The following is a 19,721-nucleotide window of genomic DNA, read 5'->3' on the forward strand; positions in this document are numbered from 1 at the left end:
ATCTTGTGTTGTATAATCCCAATCTTTATTAATAGTGATTCCATATTCTTGAAACAAAGTGCTTGTAGTGGCTAAATATAAAGCTGCACGTTTAACTTTGTTTGGTCTAACATTTTCATAATGGGTATAAGATTTATAACTTAATTTCCTTTTTAATTTTATTGGAATTGTCATGTTATCATTAATTTGCCTTGGTAAAACAGTTACTGTTGTCATAACGTCTGCAGGGACATTTACTACTGCACCTGATAGAGATTTTTGGAATCCACGTGGTAATGTTCTAATTTGTAAAAAAGGTATTCTTGGTGATACTAATCTTTCTTCTAAGTTATGCAAGTGTAAGACTGGTGGGATATCAGGAAATGTCATCCCATTATATACTGAACATGGAGGTATTTTGTCTTTAGATATATATGTGTAACATGTTCTGCATATCTCATTTGTTCTGTATTTGCTAATATTACATTCTATGAATTTAGCTCTCTTACTAATACTGTGTGTATTTTGAAGACTTTGCTTATGCCATAGTTGATTGCAAATAGTGCAAGTGTACTCGGGTCCATATCGTATTTCTTCCTGAAATATCCTAATTATCTCATTTGTTGTTTGACCTGCTATATGTCTATGATTAGGTTCAATCTCTTTGTTTTGTGTCCGTTTTCTTTTTCTATTACTGTTTACTTCTAGAATTTCTATATTTGTTGGTTGAATTAGTGATTCAACATTAGCTGTTAATGTGTTTATTATCTCTGTATTGTTAAGAGCTATGTGTGAAGGTAAATAACTGTCTTCTGTTACATGCAGTCTATTGTCCTGACTATTGCTGTTTTGTGTGTTTATTATTGTATTTTCTACTTGTAAGTTATTTGAAGGAATTTCCCCTAATGCATTAATAGATATATGTGTCGTATGAACATATATGTTTTTTCTAGACTTTACATTTCCTTGTTTATGATTCCGTTGTGTTTGGTGTAATCCTTTTTTGCTAATTGTTGTTATGTTCACTGTAGTTAAATCTAAAGTAATACTCTCAGAATTAGTAATTTGTTCTCTATTGCCTAACTTTAGTATGTATTCTATAATAAGATTAATAGAGTCCATTTGGATAGCAATACATGTTCCATTAGGATGTTGTATTGCATTTTCATTTTGGCTATGTGAATCAAATAGAGAGTATGTATGTATAGTTTTGAAGACTGAAATTATATATCTACCTATAGAGATCAATATACCAGTTTGTGAATTAATTGTAGAAGTTAATGCAGATATAAATTTACTATGTAAAGTTTGTGCTGATTTTGTTAGTTCTTCGCTAAAGCATTTTTTGAGCTTTGTAGAATAGATTATGTCATTGCTAACTATGTAATTTGGTAACTTTAGAGGTTGCATACAATCTTGTTCATCGACAGAGTGCATTTCAGTGTACAAAGCATCTCCAAGATTCATAATACAGTGCAAGTCTACACTATCCCAAATATATGCTGGTTTACAGTAGTTCTTTAAAATAGCAAATATACTATTTTGAAGACAATGTGTATAGTGAATAGTTTTATCACTATGTGTATTTTTTTCCTGTGGATGTGTGTTATGTAAAAAGAGAATTTCTTGTGGTGTTTGTGTTAAAATATTTGAATCTATATTGGTATTATTTGTGATACTTTCCTTGTTCTGCAATGTGCTATTGTGTATATTATCATGAAGTAAACTGTCATTACTTCCAGTAATAAGTTTATATGTATTATAGTAATCACTTGAATATGTGTTTGTATGTACATTACTTGTGTTTATTGTTTGTTGTACATTTATGTGTGTGTTATTAATTACATTAGTAGAATATGTGTTGGTATTTAAATTACTTGCTGGTATTGTTTGTTGTACATTTATGTGTGTGCTATTAATATGTTGTCTTTCTGTGTTGCTCTTAAGTGTTTTCTTAAGTATACTTGCATATGTGTCAGTAGGAGTAGTCTCTTCTGGTGTATTAGTATATTGTGTTGTGCTGATCTGCTTGCTATTCTTTTTAGATTGATTATTAGGCCCTGTTGTAGTGAGAATTGCACAGGAATACGTACTAGTACTAGGAGTATTATCTAAAAATGCTAATGGCTGTTCCTTATTCCAAAAAGTATTTTTTTTAGATTGACATCTCTGAATTATTTTTTGGGCATTTTCTATACGCATTTCAAATGCTTGTGTGAAAAAATTTTCACTACCTTTAGTAGAATACACATAAAAATTTTTCGGTGCTACTGCATTCTTTTTTTTTCATGACGCACCATTGCTTTTTGAAGTGATTCTTTTGTAATCGTACTTATTTGTATTGGAGTTAATTCATACGGCACACAATTTAGGTTTGGTTTCTTAAGATAGTGTGCCAGATTAGTGATGTACTCTAGAAGTTTTTCAAATGTGAACTGTATAGTAATACATGTTCCATTTGGATGAGGCATTCCAGTCTTATCACGACTATGTGAGTCAAATACAAAGTACGAATCATTTTTCTTAAAAATGGAAATAACATAAATTTCCATGCAAAGTATAACACCGGAGTTGGAATCAAGTGCAGGTTTTAATATTTTGTTGAGATTTGGAAACGAAGGGTCACATTGTTGTAATATGTCTCCATAATAAGGTTCTTTAAGTTTAAGAGAATAGATAGTAGTATTGTGTTCAATAAAATTTGGTAACTCATCTGGATGCCTAAGTTGTTCGCTATTAAGTAAATGCATATCTATATATAAAGCATCACCTAATTTCATAATGTAATGCAAGTCTTCTTTAGTCCATGTATGTGCATCTTTGTAATAGTTGTGTATAATTGCAAAAGTACTATTTGGCAAGCATTGATAACCTCTCGAATTGCATGTAAATTTGTCATGACCTTGATGATAATCTGCTGCTAGTATTTGCATCTTAGCTAATCTAATTTATGAAATAATTTGATATCGCTACAGTATTGCTAGATTTTTTTGTTATACGCGAGTCTATTTTCGTTCTCTTATTTAATCTCTCTCTCTCTCTATATATATATATATATATATATATATATATATATATATATATATATATATATATATATCTATTGCTAATTTATATTTTCTTTTGTAGTTAACTATAATGCAAGGCAATTAATTGAACACTATTTTTTTGCTTTGTATTTTAGGTAGCAGATTTAGATGTATTTTGTTTACAATTTTAGTGATGTACTAGCTATAAGTTATACTATTAATATATATATATATATATATATATATATATATATATATATATATATATATATATATATATATATATATATATATATATATTTGGATATATATATATTTGGATATATTTATATGTATATATATATAGTTATTTTACTGTTAAATATATTCCAAGTTACAGGTTGATAGCTTATTTAAAAAACATACTTCTAATTGTATATATTTCCAAACAATTAGCAATTGTCTTTATAAAAGAAATAATTTTTAATGGTAAGTATATAAATATATATATAATTTTTTTAATAACTAATTATATATCTGATTTGGTCTAGTTTTTTTTTCTCTAAATCCACTCTATTGTTGTTTTGGACTTGTTTTATAGTTGGAGCTGGTAGCAAAATAAAAAGCAATTACTTTTACTTTTTTGTTAACTAATTTTTTTTCTTAAGATTAATGTTACCTATGGAAATCTTCTATATGATCTTTTTGAATTCTAAGTATATACTATATATATATATATATATATATATATATGTATGTATATATATATATATATATATATATATATATATATATATATATATATATATATATATATATGTGTGTGTGTTGATATGTGTCTTGTTTTTTCCCTTGCTATTTCTATACTTACAAGTCAATACAGAAGCAAAATAGATACTTTTACCGTGATGATGTTTTCACTGATGTTGTGTCAAACAATTATGAACGTCTGATGTTATTCAATCAATTGGCAATCTAAGGAAGAATGAAACAAGCATTAATATTGAGTTGACATATTAATATAATAAAAGCGGCTCGATACTCAAGACTATGTGTAGAAGTTGTATGTGTAGTATGTGTGTGGACTGAGTGAAGCATATTAGTAGTCGTAAATCGAGTATTAGAAGTGTATGTAGTATAGAGTAACTAGTAAAGTATAGTAGTAAGGAGGATAAAGTGAGCAAGATAGAGAGAGATGGAGGGCAGGAAGAAGAGATGTTAATAAAGAGGGGTGGTTAGGCAATATTGAGAGTAGTGGAAAGATGAAGAGAAAGATAAGGAAAAGAGAGAAGTCTGATAAGGAAGAGAGGATATAGAGGTGTAGAATGTAAGCTCCAAAAAAATAGAAATGTAAATTACATGATGTGATTTTTATGAGAAGTTGTAAAGAGTGTATTAGATGCATTGTTTGTAATTTTAAGCAAGTACAAAGGAATAGGAGAGGTAGTGAGATTAAGGAACACTTAATCCCTTGTTAAATCTAAATAAACAATAGAAGAGACGTTAAATAAATCTGAAATTGCCACAGAGACTGAGTGATGCAACTGGGGAATTGCACACTCACTTTAGGTGGAAAAGAAAGCCCTCACACACCGACCTAGTCAGTGTCATGCTTCATCATTGGGCCCCACCAAAGAGGCCGAATGCCTCTTTGGTGTGCTACGACGCCAGAAGACTGCGGAGCAGGTTTTGTGAAAAAGGCATGTTGTGAGTTTTATAATTAAAACTGCCTAATGTGTAAGTAAAAATCTATAATTCTTGATGCTTAGTACACAAATGAAAGAGTTATGTGTCTGAATTTAATGCCCAAGGTCATGGATTTGTTAATTTAAAATACTAATTAGTCAGTCAACATGTTCATGTTTTACAGTTGTTTACATTTACTTAGGCATTTATAATGACAGAATTATACCCCGGCGGTATGGACTCTCTAATCGCCCACCCTGACCTGGGGGCGTGAAAGTGAAAATATCAAAAAAATGATTTAGTGCATAAAAAAAAGGGGGAAGAGCAATTGCTCATTCCAAAAATACTCCTAATTGCGGAGTGTTTGTGCACCTGTAAAAGAAATAACAGACAAACATATAAAACTTTCACACAATTAGTTGTAAATATAAGTCATTGCATTTGTCCAGGGTGTTCTATAGTTGTTGCATAGTGTTCCTAAATAAACACTATAGTTAACATCATCTATATATCTATATAGCCTTATAGGGATGCTCACACTAACTTAGTAAAGTGAAGTGGAAAAATGTGTGTAAAGCACACAAAGTAGCTAGAAAGTGTTGATGAAGAGAGGAGACACATAAGAGATCAAGAGAGCTAGAAAGCAAGAAGAGAAGTAAGTGCAGAATGGAGTGAGAAGATAGCAAGTAAAACAAGAAGAGAAGTAAGTGCAGAATGGAGTGAGAAGATAGCAAGTAAAAAAAGTGCAAGATAGAAAGTGAAGACAAGATGGAGACGTAGATAGAGAGTGAAGGCAGGAAGGAGAGAGGACATGAGAGAGAGAGAAAAAGGGAGGGTAGGATGTAGGGCATGAGCAAGAAGGAGGAATGGATGGAAGAAAGTGCAGGAGCAAGAGGGCCAGCTCAGTGGTGTAAAGACTTTCAGGTAAGCAATGTTGTGTTTTGTAAAGCTGATAATACTGTCACTTTGAATGCGCCGAATGTGACTACATTTATTTTTCTTTTGTTGCAGTATTTGACAGCAGGGTTGGGCAAGTATTTCTTGTTGCCATTTTGTCTTGAGATCTTTGGCTCGCTGTCAGTGTCCATGGTGCAAGGACCCCCATAGAGATAGATGTAGATGGAGGGCAGTAAAGAAGAGAGCAGTTGGAAGAGTGGGCAAGAGGAAGATTGATAGCAAAGGGGAAACAAGAGGAAGAGTGATAGCAAAGGGGGAAAAAGCGGAGAGGGAGATAAAGAGAATAATGATAGATAAGGAAGGAGAGAAAGAGTGGATGCAGAGAGTGAGCAAGAGGAAAAAACAGATAAAAGCTAGAAAAGAGAGAAAGTTAAAGGGAAAACAGGGAGAATGTGCAAGAGAGAAGAATAGTAGATAGGGAGGAAGAGAGGGAGGAAGAGAGAGGGAAGACGAAAAGTAAGTGTACAATGGAGCGAGAAGATAGGAAACAAAGAGTGCAAGATAGTAACTATTTCCGGGCGGCATTTTGTCTTGGGATCCATGGCTCGCTGTCTCCATGGCACAAGGGATTTCAGGTATGCGTTTTAAATTGTAATGTAATTAGTATTTCTCTTACAGGTGTTTAACTATTTTGTTTATATTCTTATAATATGTTTTTTTTTGGGCTGTTCTCTCTAGTGTTTCCGTGTTGGGTCTCCTCCTTGGCGTAACAACTTTCAGGTAAGCGATGTGTTTTGTAACAAATAAATGACTGTCTCTTTTGAATGACCGTTTTTTTTTTTAAGTTTGAAAAGGATTTTTTTACTTCATTCTACCCTTACGTTTCTTTTTGTCTTATTTTTTCTCTTCCTCCCTATGTACTATTTTTCTCTTGCACTTGCTCCCTCTTTTATCCTTTTAACTTTCTTTTTTTTATCTGTTTTTTCTATTGCTCACTCTCTGCATACTCTCTCTCTTCCCTTATCTATCCTTATTCTTTATCTCCCTCTCCTTTTTGCTTTTTTTTCCCTTTGCCATCACTCTTCCTCTTGCCCCCTCTTCCAACTGCTCTCTTCTTACTGCCCTCCATCTACATCTCTCTCTATGGGGGTCCTTGCACCATGTAGACTGAGACAGTGAGCCAAAGAGTGCAAGATAGAAAGAGAAGACAAGATGAGGACAGAGATGGAGAGTGAAGGCAGGAAGGAGATAAAACGCAGGAGTAAGAAGAAAGACAGAATGTTAAGGAAGAGTAAGAAGAAGGGCATGAGCAAGAGGGAGGGAGAGAGAGCAGATGGAAGAGGGTGCAGGAGAGAGGGATGGTAGAGAGAAAAGAAAGCATAAAGGAGATAGAGAGAAGAATGATAGATAGGGAGGAAGAGGAACACGGAGAGTATTAGAAAGAGGAAAAGAAAAGAAAAAGGAGAGTGCAGGACAGAGAAGCATGATAGATAGAAAAGGAGCTAGAAGAAAGGAGAGAGCAGATGGAATAGGGGGCAGGAAGAAGGAAGAGAGCATAAAGGAGAGATATATAGAGAAGAATGAATAAAGAAGTAATTAAAAAAAGGAAGAGAGAGTGCCAAGAAAGAACGGAGTATGCAGAGAGGAGGTGAAAAGAAGTTAGAGAAAGATAAGTAAGAAAGAGGAAGAGAGTGCCGGAGATAGAAGTATGATAGATAAGGAAGTAGAGAGGATGCAAGATAAATGGAGATCATGAGAGAGAACGTAGAAAGGGGGAAAAGACTGCAGAATGGAGGCAGAGGTCAAAAAATATAAGGAGTGCAAGATGGAAAGGCAGAACAACATAGGGAAGGAGATAGAGAGTGAAAGTTACAGAGTGCAAAAGGAAGAGCAAGAAAGAGAGAAAGCAGGAGTTAAAGGGAGGGTGTGCATGAGCAAGAAAGAATTAAGAAGGGAGCATTTGGAAGAGGGGGCAAGAGGGAGAGTGATGACAAAGGAAAAATAGCAGAAGGGAGTTAAAAAAAGAATGATGATAGAGAGGGAGGAAGAAGGAAGGATAGAGAGCAGATGGAATAGGGGTCAAGAGTAAGAAGAAAGAGAGCAAAAAGGAGAGAGAAAAGAGAAGAGAGTGCAGAATGGAGTCAGAGGGCAAGAAAGAGAAGGAGTGCAAGATTGAAATGTAGCACAATATAGGGAAGGAGATAGAAAGTGAAAGTAAGAGAGAGGGCAAAAGGGAGAGCAAGGGAGAGAGAGAAAAAGCATGATGTAAAGAGAGGGATGGAATAAAGAAGGTGAGAGGGTAGATGAAGAAAAGCACAAGAGTGTGAATATAAGATGGAGTGGGCAAAATAAAGAGAAATAAAGAAGGAATACAAGATAGCGACATAAGGAGCAGAGAAAGAAAGGAGAGAGATGGAAAGGGTATGCAAGAAGAAGAGAGGGGCAAAAGGTAAGAGAGCAACAGGGAGAGAGATAATATGGCTGAGATACCCGCCACCCCCTCTCAACACAATCCCCAAAGGAGGGAAACCGGAAACAGTTCTTGAAGTTTTTGGAAGAGGGAGGGAGTGACCCTCCCCGGCCGTATTTATTAAAACAAAAAATTAAAACATTAAACAGTTTCATATTAATGTACAATTTCATTACCACATTGCGATGTTTGGCTAACCTTAACAGATTCTCTAATACAGAGGTTCTCCTAGCCGAACTAACAACCTACAAAACATTTTCTTGAAATTTTGAAATTGTACATCCTAACGTTTAAGGGCCAACGGCAAGGTCGTAACCGGTGTCAAGATCCCTAACCAGAAATACCCCCCCCACTTGGGAGGGGCGACAGCACTGAGGCGTACCTCAAGTGCAACTACCAATTTCCCTTGACTTGACGGGGGCCCCAATAAACTCGACGCCACTTAAAGGTCGTTCGAGGACTCGTGTGAGTTATCTAGAAGGTAGCGTAGACCTCCCCCCAAACCCCACACAACTTACCACATCTGCCGTCGCAGACGTCACTGGCCCCGGGAAATTCCCCAGGAGGGGGCTGTAACCCCTCCTACACAGGAAGGGGCCTTGACCGCCTTTCCTTTTCTTTCGGCGACCCATCCTTAGAAGGGACCGCCTCCCCGTTGAGGGGCCAAAGGCCACCTCTCCCGAGCGCTCCCATCCGTGTTGGGTGACGCCCACTCATAGGGATCTTCCAATTACTGCTCACCGATCATGACCTTACCGCCCGACCAAAATAAATACGACAATGCTAACTAAACCAACAATACATTGGCCACTATGACCAAAATAAGCATGCTTATAAATGGACACTAAAAACCGAACTTCTTTAATCACAAAACATACGTAAAATCGACCAACTTTATTACACACTTAATATCAACACGATAATACCACAACCTGTAAACGAAATAGAATTATCGATCCATTTTATTACAAACAACTGGCTGTCTTCAGGGGCTGGTGGGTGGGTCAAAATTGGCTCTTCGTTCCGTCTCGAGCTCACGTGCAGCGAGGAGGTGCAGCTTCAGAGCACAGGAACAAGAGGATGCCTTCTGGTCTTGCGTCCCTTTTTATCCGTCTTCAGGGCGGGCGTAAACCCGCCCCTGCCTGCCCCGAGGGCGTGGCCAGCCGCGTCAGTGTCTAGGCCAGCCCACTCTAGGGCGGGAAAGAGCGCGCCCCGGCTACGCCGCTTCGGGCATACCAGCCGAGACGCGCCTCCCGCCCAAAATGGCTTCCCGGGGGGATCGAGGTACTCTGCCACACGTTCGGGGGGACCGAGTGGTCGCCCCTTTCCATATGGCTGAGATACCCGCCAACCCCTCTCAACACAATCCCCAAAGGAGGGAAACCGGAAACAGTTCTTGAAGTTTTTGGAAGAGGGAGGGAGTGACCCTCCCCGGCCGTATTTATTAAAACAAAAAATTAAAACATTAAACAGTTTCATATTAATGTACAATTTCATTACCACATTGCGATGTTTGGCTAACCTTAACAGATTCTCTAATACAGAGGTTCTCCTAGCCGAACTAACAACCTACAAAACATTTTCTTGAAATTTTGAAATTGTACATCCTAACGTTTAAGGGCCAACGGCAAGGTCGTAACCGGTGTCAAGATCCCTAACCAGAAATACCCCCCCCACTTGGGAGGGGCGACAGCACTGAGGCGTACCTCAAGTGCAACTACCAATTTCCCTTGACTTGACGGGGGCCCCAATAAACTCGACGCCACTTAAAGGTCGTTCGAGGACTCGTGTGAGTTATCTAGAAGGTAGCGTAGACCTCCCCCCAAACCCCACACAACTTACCACATCTGCCGTCGCAGACGTCACTGGCCCCGGGAAATTCCCCAGGAGGGGGCTGTAACCCCTCCTACACAGAAAGGGGCCTTGACCGCCTTTCCTTTTCTTTCGGCGACCCATCCTTAGAAGGGACCGCCTCCCCGTTGAGGGGCCAAAGGCCACCTCTCCCGAGCCCTCCCATCCGTGTTGGGTGACGCCCACTCATAGGGATCTTCCAATTACTGCTCACCGATCATGACCTTACCGCCACAGGCTGGATAGTTGACCGGCTATCCGGACCCCCCAAGAAGCTCCTACCTAAAGGTCATGCTTTAACGTTTTTAACCATGCTAAGAAGTCTCCTATGAGTAACTCATTCCCCACCCGAGACAAATGCACACCATCCCCCGAATACATACTGTCATCATTAATACAGCCATGCGGAATAGAATGCAATGTCCCGGAACGGAACAACCTACTCACTTTGTTATTAAGCTTTCTAACAGACTGATTCAAAGCAGGAATAGAAATAGCCCCCCGCCACACCTTTCGTGGGATCATATGGGACCACGCAATTGTGCACCCCGGAACTCTCCTCGCCAACCAACTTACAGTGGAAAGCATTGCCTCCAGGAGAAGTCGTCTACCGGTGGTGACCAAATCATTGCCCCCTAAATGTACTATGACTATAGACGGCGGTGACCTTGTCCGCCCTAAAAAATCCTCAAAAAATGCTTGAAACTGGTCAATACAGAGACCGCCTCTTCCGTAGAAGGACACCCTGTACCCGTATTCCCCAGCTACGTGAATCATGTCACCTGCTTTGAATACGTCCGCGGCACGCCTCACGTATGAGTGGCCCACGACCCACACCTCCTTTTTCACAGCCGGTGATGTCTGACCGCTGGCCCGGTGTTGGGTCGACTGCATAGTCCGCCCCGCCTCGTAGGCTTGCGCAACTGAAAACCAAACAAAAACAAGAGGCGTGAGTACATCATTACAGCTTTACAACATGTGCAACCGCACATACCTCTTATAACAATTGGAGGACCAACGCCCCACTCGTTTCACTTGTTCAACATTAAGACCCCTGGCTGTAGCTTCCGTAGCAGCCCCTATCTGAAAGGAATGGGTCCCAAACTCGCCCGGGTTCAAGCCCGCAGCGGCAATTGACATCGCAAGCACCCGCTGAAACTGAAATTTCGTCAGTGGGGTGGCGTCCGCGTGTCTCAACAAGGTCCCCCCCCATAATGCCACCCTTCGTGCTAGGTAATCTTCTAAACACTTTACCGGACACATGGGGGACCCGGGAATCCTGCGTATGATTATGCAGTCACCCATCCCGTCTTGATCGGTCTTGGACCTGACAAAGGAGACAGTCATTGCCTCTCCTCTGATCTGAACGTGTTCTTGGCACAAACCCCCTGCCACATCCTGTTTGTTCCTTGCCACCAGTTCGCTTACCCGCATCGCCCCGTGAAATGCTAGCGTAAAAGCGGCTCGGAACAACACCGCCTCAAACTGAGATGAACATGTGGCAGGGAGCGTAGCCAACAACTGGGCCAACCTATCCAAACCTATCGGGCGCCTCTCATCTACTCTGCGACCCTCAAGGCGTTGCCACCCACGCAGCGCTTTCTGTACAACGAAAGACGCTGTCGGGTCCTGGATACTATGAGCCCTGGCAACAAAGGAAATAGCAGCACGATGCCTCTGGGCCGTAGCCACCGATTTCCCAGCCCTACGTAAGGACATCAGAAAATTCACTACCCATTCCTCGTGGCCCCAAAGCCTCTCTCTATCAGTCCCCAAAAAGGCTAAATAGGACCGAAACGCCCCTTCATATGCCTTCCTCGTCCTTGGTGCTAGACTCTCTCCCACGAGGTGACGAAGTTCGGGGCACCGAGAGACCAGAGAGCTTCGGGAAAGGGTGCCGGCTCTGGGTCCGCTGAGGGAAGGAAACCCGAGAAAGCCTGCATATGAAAACGAGACAGTGCATCAGCCGCCTGATTCATTACCCCTGGGACATGTTTTGCTCTGAATAGCACATTCAGTTGCATACACAGTAAAACAATTTCTTTGAGCAGTCTTAAAATCAGTTTACATCGTGCTGCCTGACTATTGATGCACTCGACCACGGTCATATTGTCAGACCAAAATATCACAGAGTGATCTTTGAACCCTTCTGGCCAGGTTCTTAGGGCCACCGAAATGGGGAAAAGTTCCAGGAAAGCAATATTACTTGTCAGACCATTGTCATGCCACCATGCCGGCCACCTTTGTGCCGACCATTTTGTGCCGAAGATGGCACCAAAACCTATGCTACCTGCTGAATCTGTCCATAGCCCCAGCTCTTCAGAGGACACGGCTGGTTTGTTCCAGATGACTCGACCATTAAAGTCCGCCAGAAATGCTAACCAAATACGCACGTCCTGGCGGACCTCAGCCGATAGTCTCGTGCGATGATGGCCCTCCTTTAGGCCGACCATAGCTTGGGCAATTGAACGGGAAAAGGGGCGGGCCATCGGTATAACTCTCAGGGCAAAATTCAACTGTCCCACCAACTGCTGTAATTGATGCAGCGTAACTTTAGATCCATTTAGACACACTTGCAGGGCTGCCCTGAACTTCCACACTTTGTCAGTTGGCAAACGAAAACAACCCTCTCTGGAGTCTAACTCGATCCCCAGAAACTCGAGGCAAGTCGCAGGACCCACCGTCTTACCTGGTGCCAATGGCACACCAAACTGCTTCATTAATACACAAAAGTCGGCCAAGGCCCGGCCACATTCGCTATCCCCGGCTGCCCCAAGGAACAGAAAATCATCAAGGTAATGCATTACATGTTGGAAACCCGTCTTCTTTGTGAAGACCCATTGTAGAAAACTACTGAATTTCTCGAAATAGGCACAAGATATAGAGCACCCCATCGGCATACACCTATCCATGTAATAATAACCCTGAAACATGAAACCCAGGAGACGCTGGTCGTCTGGGTGTACCGGGAGCAACCGGAACGCTGACTCGATATCTGACTTCGCCATCAGCGCCCCGGGCCCCAGGCGATTCAAAATGGCTACGGCCTCATCGAAGGATGCGTACCGCACCGAACACACTTCTGGATCTATTGCATCGTTTACAGAAAGACCACGTGGAGCTGACAAATTATGAATCAGTCGGAACTCACCTGGGTCCTTCTTGGGGACCACCCCTAAAGAAGAACAAACAAAATTCTGTACCGGGGGTACCCTAAACGGGCCGGCGACCCGACCTCGAGTAACCTCTTTCCGGATCTTATCCTGAACCACGGTCGTATGCTGCAGGACGGAAAGTTGATTTTTACACTTCTCCACACCCTGAAAGTCCCCTACCGGGATGCGGAAACCATACGAAAAACCGTTCCGCAGCACCCCAGCAGAAGTACGATCCGGGTATTCACTGAGCCAGGGAATCATCGCCAAGGTATCAATCGGGGTAGGTAAAGGCGCCCCTCGGACTACGTTAGACCTGTTTGGCGCCTCCTCTCCCCCCGTTATCACCCGTTTTGGCTCTGCACGTGGACTCAGGATGGGACGACCCGCACCCACTACATTCATGTTTAAATTTACACGATCCCTGGGGCCTGGTACATTTACCTCTGTTGAAATTGAAGCAGAACCCCCTTTTTCCTGTATTGCCGGCAGGTCTCGAGTAATCGTCGGTACTCGTACCTGACCGAAAGGGCGTCCCCCCATATTGGCGGGAGGATTCGCCAACATTACTTCCTACCAATGGCATTTTCAACATACCTGTCTCCTTCATTTTATCCCATGTCAAAGAATCATAACAATCCCAGGTTAAGCTTTTATTATGCTCTTTAGCCTTTCTAAAAAGATTATCGTAGCAGAACCAATGGTTACCCTGATGTGATGTCGAGTACCCCATGATTCGTGATTGATAGGTCGGCAACTCGGAAAGCAACTCGGGCCTACGTTCCCCCAAGATCGACGTAAAAATTCCCCATGCATTGCCCCAATTGCCGATAGTCTCATTTACTTTAAAGGCGGCCATTTTTGCGCGCAGAACACTCGGATGCATAAGATCTTTCTGACCCTTAACATGCTCCACCTCATAATGATCAACAAGCAACGAGAAGATGTTCACATACTCCCCCGCCCAAATCTTCTCCTTAATTGCCAAAGGCACATGTTGACCCAACCTTTCTCTACGAGAGGGTGCTGACTCATCCCTCGCAATCGGCAATGGCCGCTTACCTGCACCGGACGCTGCATCTGCGGTCGCAATCGTCCCTTGTGGCTTGTCAACTACTGCAGCCGGCGCGGACACCTTGGCTGCATCCCGTTTCTCGCGCAATTGCTTCATCAGCGCCTGGGCCTCGGCAGCCGTGGCGCCCTCACTACTGTCGCCCAACCACGCTGCAAGTTGTGCTGCCAGCTCGGGCGGCATATCCTCATTGGACACCGGGGTGACCACCACAGGAATCGGATTCCCCTCCGCCGGTACTGGGGTTGGCGCTTCGAGCGGGGTACAGGGAACCGGGGCGTCTCCCCCCGCTGGTCCCCTCCTTGGCCTCTTGGCTCTTCCTCCTGGAGCTGCTCCAGCCGACGGACGCTCCGGCCCCCCTTCCCCGTCTCTCTCCGCCACCCGCTTCTTCAGCTCAGTCATCTCCTTCATGAGGACCCGAACCATCTGTTCAGTCGTCATTCTCTTCCCGCCTTTCTTGGGCATTTCTCCGACAGAGTAAGACAAAAGAAAGATTACAACGCTCAAAATTGGCTCTTCGTTCCGTCTCGAGCTCACGTGCAGCGAGGAGGTGCAGCTTCAGAGCACAGGAACAAGAGGATGCCTTCTGGTCTTGCGTCCCTTTTTATCCGTCTTCAGGGCGGGCGTAAACCCGCCCCTGCCTGCCCCGAGGGCGTGGCCAGCCGCGTCAGTGTCTAGGCCAGCCCACTCTAGGGCGGGAAAGAGCGCGCCCCGGCTACGCCGCTTCGGGCATACCAGCCGAGACGCGCCTCCCGCCCAAAATGGCTTCCCGGGGGGATCGAGGTACTCTGCCATACGTTCGGGGGGACCGAGTGGTCGCCCCTTTCCAAGATCGAAGGAATAGGAAGAGAGGGCAGGAGAGATAAGCATGATAGAAAAGGATGGAGAGAGCAAGCAGAAAGGAGAAAGGACGCAGGGCGCAAAGGGAGCAGCTTTTTTGCGCAGGCCAAAACCTAATGAGAACTGTAGTGTGAGTTTGGGTCGGCCCTCGTCATTCATTGTCTGGCTCCATAAATTGAGCCTAGCCATTGGACGAGGGGCCTGTCCGTCAATTTAAAGCAGACTCAGGGGCGTTCAAGATTCTTTGGCTTTTGCCGACAAAACGACGCCGGGAACGCCCCCGATTCTGCCCCGGCATTGCCGGGACCTGCCTTTGATGACGTATCAGGTTTCTTTGTCTGTGGCGGAACAAATTGCAGGTAAGCGATGGTGTCTTTTGTAATATAAATGACTGTCTCTTTTGAATGCCCCAGCTGAAATGTTTAATGACGTATTTTTTTTTGTTGTTCTCTGCAGGTATTTGGCGACGGCACGGTGGGGGTAACAATTTCCGGTCTGTATCCTTGGCTCGCTGTCTGTCTCCGTCTCCATGGTACAAGGGATTTCTTGCAGGTAAGAGATGGTATCTTTTAAGGACAGAGATGGAGAGTGAAGGCAGGAAGGAGATAATACGCAGGAGTAAGAAGAAAGGCAGAAGGTAAAGGAAGAGTAAGAAGTAGGGCATGAGCAAGGAGGGAGGGAGAGAGAGCAGATGGAAGAGGGTGCAGGGGAGAGGGACGGTAGAGAGAAAAGCAAGCATAAAAGAGATAGAGAGAAGAATGAAAGATAGGGAGGAAGAGGAACACGGAGAGTATTAGAAAAGAAGGAGAGTGCAGGACAGAGAAGCATGATAGATAGAAAAAGAGCAAGAAGAAAGGAGAGAGCAGATGGAATAGGGGGCAGGAAGAAGAAGGAAGAGAGCAGAAAGGAGAGATATATAGAGAAGAAAGAATAAAGAAGTAATTTAAAAAAAGAAGAGAGAGTGCAAAAAAAGAACGGAGTACGCAGAGAGGAGGTAAAAAGAAGATAGAGAAAGAGGAAGAGAGTGCAGGAGATAGAAGTATGATAGATAAGGAAGTAAAGAGGATGCAAGATAATGGAGATCATGAGAGAGAACGTAGAAAGGGGAAAAGACTGCAGAATGGAGGCATAGGGCAAAAAATAGAAGGAGTGCAAGATGGAAAGCCAGAACAAGATAGGGAAGGAGATAGAAAGTGAAAGTCACAGAGTGCAAAAGGAAGAGCAAGAAAGAGAGAAAGCAGGAGTTAAAGGGAGGGTGTGCATGAGCAAGAAAGAATTAAGAAGGGAGCAGTTGGAAGAGGGGGCAAGAGGGAGAGTGATGACAAAGGGAAAATAGCAGAAGGGAGATACAAAAATAATCATGATAGAGAGGGAGGAAGAAGGAAGGAGAGAGAGGAAATGGAATAGGGTGCAGGAGAGAGAAAAAAGAGCAAAAAGGAGAGAGAAGAGAGTGCAGAATGGAGTCAGAGGACAAGAAAGAGAAGGAGTGCAAGATGGAAATGGAGAACAACATAGGGAAGGAGATAGAAAGTGAAAGTAAAAGAGAGGGCAAAAGGGAGAGCAAGGGAGAGAGAGAAAATGCATGAGGTAAAGAGAGGGTGGGAAGGAGGGCATGAGCAAGAAATAAGTAAGAATGGAGCAGTTGGAAGAGGGTGCAAGAGGGAGATTGATGACAAAGAGAAAAGAGCAGAAAGGAGGGAGATAAAAAGAGAAGCATAATCGAGTGGGAGCAAGAAGGAAAGAGAGAGCAGTTGAAATAGGGGGTAGTAGAGAGAAGGAGAGAGCAGAAAGGAGAGATATATATAGGAGAGCGATAAAGAGAGCAGGAGGGAACAGCTTGTGATGGAAGAAAGAAGGTGAGAGTATAGATGAAAAAAAGCACAAGAGTGTGAATGTAATATGGAATGGGCAAAATAAAGAGAAATAAAGAAGGAATACAAGATAGCGACATAAGGAGGAGAGAAAGAAAGGAGAGAGATGGAAAGAGTATGCAAGAAGAAGAGAGGGGCAAAAGGTAAGAGCATGCAGGAGAGAGATAAAGATAGGAATAGGAAAAGAGATGGCAGGAGAGATAAGCATGATAGAAAAGGGAGAGAGGAAGCAGAAAGGAGAAAGGACGCAGGAAATAGAGAGATAAAGAATGAATTCAAGAGACAGCTACATTTAGGAAGTAGAGAAAGAAAGGAGAGAGATGGAAAGGGTATGCAAGAAGAAGAGGGGCAAAAGGTAAGAGAGCAAGAGGGAGAGAGATAAAGATAGAAGGAATAGGAAAAAAGAGGGAAGGAGAGATAAGCATAATAGATAAGTAGGGAGAGAGCAAGCATAAGTAGAGAGAGCAAGCCGAGACGCAAGATAGAAAGAGCATCAGAGAGAAGGTAAGGAGGAGTAAAAGTGAGAGCAGAATAGAGTGAGTAAAAGAAAGTGCATGATAGAAAGAAAGAAGAGGGGAATACAGGAGAGAGTGTAGAAGAGAAAGGATGCAAAAGAGGGAGAGGAAAAAAAAGAAGGAAAGTAGGAGAAAGTGAGGAAAGAATAGAGCAGGAGTAAATAAAATAGAAAGACTGCTGGCAAAATCATGAAGGAGATGCAGCATAAATGCAAGAGAGAGGAAAGGCAAGAATGCAAAATTGAAAGGGAAGGCAAGAGATGGAGATGTATATATGTTGCATGTGCTGTCTCAGTATCGAAGCATTTGCTCATCTCCAAACTAAATCAAATGTTGTTTATGAGGCAAACTTGTGTATATCCAGCAAAGAATGCCCAGTACAGACAGAAAGAACAAAGTCTTAGTTATAAGTTTTCCTTTACCTTTGACCTCTCTCCTGATTACGACCTCACCAGTGCTGCTTTCATCTCCAAACTAAATTAAATGTTGTTTATGATGCAAACTTTTGTGTATAACTATCTAGCAAATAATGCCCAGTACAGACAGGAAGTACTACCCAAAAATGTCTAAAGTAAAATAAGTTTTAAGTATGAACGTACCGTGTTGAATGAACGAATTTGAAAGATGTGTCTTCGATGGGGCAGTTGCACCAAATGGCAAATTTTTTGTCCTGTAAAAGTAAAATATACTGTTAGCAAAAGATTGAAAAGAGTGAGGACATTTGTGTGAAGTATATTAGAAGTTGTAAATAGAGAATTAGAAGCACTATGTATTATAGAGTAACTAGTATAGTAGTAAAGACTATAAAGTAGCAAGGTGGAAAGAGATAGAGGTCAGGAAGAAGAGAGAGATGGATAGAAAGAGGGGAGGATAGGCAAAAAGAAAAGGAGTGAAAATAAAAAAGGAGAAGGATGATGAACAGTGCAAGTTAAAAAGAAGCTTGATAAGGAGAGAACGCAAAGAAGTGAAAATACGACAAAGATAAAGACAAAAAAAAGAAGTAAGAGAGTGCAGGAAATAGAAGTATGATAGATAGATAAAGAGTGAAGCATAATAGAGAGGGAGCAAGAAGGAAGGAGAGAGCAGCTGGTAATTGAAAAAAGGAAGAGAGAGTGCAAGAGAGAACGGGAGGAACTTTATTTTGACAAAAGAATGTGAAAAAGGGTATATAAAGAAGAAAAGCACAAGAGTGTGAAAGTAAGATGGCTAGAGTGTGCAAAATTGAGAGAAATAAAGAAGGAATACAAAAGAGCGAGATATAAGGAGGAGAGAAAGAAGGAGTGGTGGAAAGTGTATGGAAGAAGAGAGGGGCAAAAGGTTAAGATATCAAGAGAGTGAGAGAAATAAAGATAGAAGGAATAGGAAAAGAGAAGGTAAAAGAGATAAGCATAATAGATAAGTCGGGAGATAGCAAGCAGAAGGGGGAGGACGCAAAAAATAGAGAGCAGGAGAGAGAAGAAAAGGATGGGTAAAAGTGAGAGCTGAATAGAGAGGGAGTAAAAGAAAGTGTGCATGATAGAAGGAAAGAAGATTAAAACAGGAGAGAGAAGGTATAAGAGAGGGCATGAAAAAAAGAGGGAGAAGAGAAGAAGAAAGTAGGTGTAATAGTGAGGGAAGAATGTGCAAAATTGAGAGAAATAAAGAAGGAATACAAAAGAGCGAGATATAAGGAGGAGAGAAAGAAGGAGTGGTGGAAAGTGTTTGGAAGAAGAGAGGGGCAAATGGTTAAGATATCAAGAGAGTGAGAGAAATAAAGATAGAAGGAATAGGAAAAGAGAAGGTAAAAGAGATAAGCATAATAGATAAGTCGGGAGATAGCAAGCAGAAGGGGGAGGACGCAAAAAATAGAGAGCAGGAGAGAGAAGAAAAGGATGGGTAAAAGTGAGAGCTGAATAGAGAGGGAGTAAAAGAAAGTGTGCATGATAGAAGGAAAGAAGATTAAAACAGGAGAGAGAAGGTATAAGAGAGGGCATGAAAAAAAGAGGGAGAAGAGAAGAAGAAAGTAGGTGTAATAGTGAGGGAAGAATGTGCAAAATTGAGAGAAATAAAGAAGGAATACAAAAGAGCGAGATATAAGGAGGAGAGAAAGAAGGAGTGGTGGAAAGTGTTTGGAAGAAGAGAGGGGCAAATGGAAATTGAAATGGAAGTCAAGAGAGTGAAATGTATGTATGTTGCATGTGCTAGCTTAGTATGTAAGCATTTGCTGCCGGGACCTGTAAAGAAGGTGGGGATGAATATATAGGGTGAGGGCAGAAGAGTGAGGATGCAGGAGAGAGAAGGAGAGCAAAAGAAAGAGAAAGTAAGAGAAAAGGAGAGAAGAATAATGCGAGAGTGAAAGAAAGGACAGTGAATGTAAAATTGTGAAGGAGATGCAGAG

Source organism: Lissotriton vulgaris, chromosome 8 (genome assembly GCF_964263255.1).
Source record: "Lissotriton vulgaris chromosome 8, aLisVul1.2, whole genome shotgun sequence".
Lineage (NCBI taxonomy): Eukaryota > Metazoa > Chordata > Amphibia > Caudata > Salamandridae > Lissotriton > Lissotriton vulgaris.